Here is a 4,331-nt window from a genome sequence, read left to right as displayed (position 1 = left end):
CAACACAGGAGTCCTTTCACTACGGGGAGACCTCCTCAAATCCTTCGAGAGCGACAAGGAAGCAATAGATCATGCTTCTACTATCCGGGTTCCTAGCTCTATCAGCGAAATACTTGCCGCTGATAAAGAACTCTCACTCAAGGAGTCGATGCCTTCCAAGAAGCCAAGCCAATCATCAGTTAAACCAACCAACGGTATGGGCACTAAGACTATCCAGCTACAAGAGGGAGACAACTCCAAAACAGCCATCATCAGAGCAGGACTGGGTGACAAATAGGAACTCGAGCTCGTCAACTTCCTTAGGGCCAACCGAGACGTATTCACGTGGAAACCAGCGGATATGCCAGGGGTGCCCAAGGAGTTGATCGAGCACGCCTTGATGGTCGACCCTAAAGCAACACCAAAAAAGCAACGGTTATGGCGGTTCTCACCGGACAAGCGAGAAGCCATCAAGAAAGAGCTGGCAAAACTACTCGCAGCTGGGTTCATCAAGGAAGTCTACCACCCTGATTGGTTGGCCAACCTTGTGCTCGTCCAGAAGAAGAACAACAATGAGTGGAGGATGTGCGTCGACTACACTGATCTAAACAAGCATTGCCCGAAGGATCCTTTCGGGCTACCACGTATTGATCAAGTAATCGACTCGACAGCAGGATGTGTCCTGTTATCCTTCCTCGACTGCTACTCAGGGTATCATCAGATCGCCCGAAAAGATGAAGACCAAATCAAGACGGCCAACATCACCCCTTACGGGGCATACACTTACAAGACCATGTCCTTCGGGTTGAAGAACGTTGGCGCTACTTACCAGCGCGCGATACAGCTGTGCTTCTCCGACTAGCTACATCGCAATGTGGAAGCTTATGTTGACGACATCGTTGTCAAAACGAAGACCCAGGATCAATTCATTCCTGACCTGGAAGAGACCTTCAACAGCCTCCGAAAATTCCGCTGGAAGCTCAACCCAACCAAGTGCGTCTTTGGTGTACCCTCTGGAAAACTACTCGGATTCATCGTCAGTAACCGAGGAATTGAGGCTAACCCAGAGAAGATCAATGCCATCATGGCCATGGACGCTCCAGCCACCACCAAGGACGTCCAGAAGCTTACAGGCTGCATGGAAGCCTTGAATCGATTCTTGTCCAGACTTGGCGAATGGGGATTACCCTTCTTCAAACTCCTAAAGCGAAAAGACAAATTCGAGTGGACTACAAAAGCTGTGGAAGCACTCGAGAGTCTCAAACATCATCTCCAGTCACCGCCGATTCTAACAGCTCCACTACCTGGTGAGGAACTACTCCTCTACATCGCTGCGACTACCCACATAGTCAGTACGGCGATAGTAGTCGAACGACCGGAGGAAGGCCACGCTTACTGTGTTCAGAGACCAGTCTATTTCCTCAGCGAAGTACTCTCTAAATCAAAGGTTAGATACCCATCAATTCAGAAACTTCTGTATGGAATTCTAATTACCTCCAGTAAGCTCTGGCATTACTTTGACGAATATAAGATCTCAGTCATAACTAACTTCCCATTGAGGGACATACTCCACAATCGGGATGCCACTAGACGAATCTCAAAGTGGGCAGTTGAACTGGGAGCCTTGGAAATCAACTTCAAACCAAGAACAGCAATCAAGTCACAGGCACTAGTCGACTTTTTGGCTGAATGGCGGGAAAATCAAAATCCAGCACCACAGAACGTTCCAGAGCATTGGGTGATGTACTTCAATGGCTCACTCAAGATCAACGGAGGCGGTGCAAGAGTTTTGTTCATCTCCCCCAAGGGAGAACAATTGAAGTATGTGTTCCAAATTCTGTTCAAGGTCTCCAACAATGAAGCTGAATACGAGGCATTGCTACATGGCCTCCTGTAAGGATCGATGGACCAAGAGGGGGGTGAATTGGGCCTTTTTCAAAATTCTAAAACAAGGTAAAGCAACCTTAACCTATGCAACACTAGTAAGACTCAATTCACCAACCGGCTAACTAAGCAAACTACACAAGCTATAAAAGGATATAACAAGATATGAAACTAAGCAAGGTAGAGCTAAGTTATGATCTCTAAGGTCAAGCACATGAATAATTGCATGAAAGTAAGTGCTTGAAAGTAAAGAGTGGGCAAGAGACAACTGGATTTTTTCCGTGGTGTTGATGTGTTGGCACACACCCCTAATCCACGTTGTGACACTCACTAAGAGTCTTGTCACCTCCCAAGTCACCGAGACGAGGGCGCTCACTAAGAGTCTCCGTTCACCATCCCGGCGTGGTGGAGCTCAAGCCACGTACAAACTTCTTCGGGCTCCCACAATCGTTGGCAAGCTCCAGAAGAAACACCTTCAATCACCAAGATCGCCTAGGTGCTGCCAATCACCAAGAGTAACAAGCTAGGGCCTTCACTTGAGCAAGAACCGATCACTAAGAACGGATGCACATAAGCTTCTCTCTACTCAAGTCCTTAGTCTTGCTTCTTGAATGATTGAATGAACAAATGTGTGGAAGATGAAGCTCAAGATGGCTCTCAACAATATATGAGTGTATGAATGTTGTCTGGTGTCAAGAGAGTGTAAAATGACCCATTGGAGGGGTATATATAGGCAGCTCACACGAATAGAGCCGTTGGAGAAAAGCTGCCAGAAAACTGCTTAGTGCCGGTTAATCCGACGTACCTCCAATAGTCATTGTCGGTTTAACCGATAAATGTAAACTGCCCTTTCTGAAAACTAGCCGTTACAACTTGGGCAGATTAACCGACGTATCATCGATTTAACCGGTGAGTGTAGTTGTCCACTGATCAATTGAAAAACCAAGTCTCTGGACAACTGCACCGACGTTAACTCAAATCCATCGTCGGTTTAACCGGTGAGTACAACTTCTGAAATCCCTGGAAAACCATCTCACTGGTCAATTGCACCGACGTTTCATTTCAAACATCGTCGGTTTAACCGGTGTATAGAACTTGAAATACCCTGGAAAAAACCAACTCTGGACCAATGCACCGACGTTAATTTCAAACACGTCGGTTTAACCGGTATATTGACTTGTCCAGACTCTGCTGACTTCGTTTAACCGACGTATAGAAATTTGGAGTCATCGGTTAAACCGGTGTATAGACTTTTTCTGATTTTGCCTTTTCTGATTTGAGTCTTGAATGAAATCCAAATATTCTTGAGTTATAAGTTGAAAACCACTTATTTGAACTTCTTAGAACCTGAGTGACCATAGTGTGCATCCATTTTCAATTGACCATGTCCATGCTCAAGTTACTTGGCCTTAACCCCTCTTAATAGTGCGATCACTACAAAACTATAAAACCTATACTAACCTAAGTGTCCTTCTCAACCTTACGACACTTAGGACTAGAAAGATCCTTAGTCTTGATATATATTTGAGTTGAATACCGAGATCGCCTTTTTGGATAATGAAATTGAGGGGCCTCTTTTGACATATGACCAAATGAGCGATAATGATCTATTAAGCTGCACAAACTCATTAGTCACAATAATGGTTGTCATTAATCACTGAAACAAACCTAGAGGGCCTAGATGCTTACACCTCCGACTAGCAGTATCTCTCGGCATCAAGCGACTACTTGTTTATGGCGATTCACTACTCGTCGTTCAACAAGTTAATAAAGAATGGGACATCAACAAGGATACAATGGATGCATACATTGCAGAAATCAGAAAGCCCGAAAACAAGTTCTCAGGATCGGAGATCCACCACGTCGATCGCAACAACAACGTGGGAGCCGATGTTCTCTCCAAACTTGGGTCCACTCGAGCAGCTGTTCCACTAGGAGTTTTCGTCCATGAACTTCACCACCCATCAGTCAAGGAACAAAGCCAACAAGCTACTAACACGAAGGCCCCGGCCATAGTCAGAGAAGTGTTGATGATTGAAGCAGATTGGCGGACTCAATTTATCGACTTCATCAAGGAATTCAAGCTTCCACCACATGTCGATCACAAAAGCGCTGAAGCTGCCCGCATCATAAGGCGTAGCAAGGGTTTCATTCTCATCGGCGACAACCTATACAAGCGCTCTGCTTCCGGCATCCTCATGAAATGTGTTACCCTTGAAGAAGGCAAAGACATCCTCAGGGAAATACATGAAGGAATTTGCGGCAACCACGCCGCGTCAAGGACACTAGTCGGCAAGGCTTACAGGTCAGGATTCTTCTGGCCAACAGCCATTTCAGATGCTGAAGACCTTGTTAGACGATGCCCAGGCTGTCAATTCTTTGGCAAAAGGACTCACGTTCTAGCACACAACCTGATAACAATCCCTCCATCATGGCCGTTCGCCTGTTGGAGTTTGGACATGATCGGA

This window comes from Panicum virgatum, chromosome 3N, assembly GCF_016808335.1.
Source record: "Panicum virgatum strain AP13 chromosome 3N, P.virgatum_v5, whole genome shotgun sequence".
In the NCBI taxonomy this organism is placed as follows: domain Eukaryota; kingdom Viridiplantae; phylum Streptophyta; class Magnoliopsida; order Poales; family Poaceae; genus Panicum; species Panicum virgatum.
The sequence above is the reverse complement of the archived record's forward strand: the minus strand, read 5'-3'. Positions refer to the sequence as shown.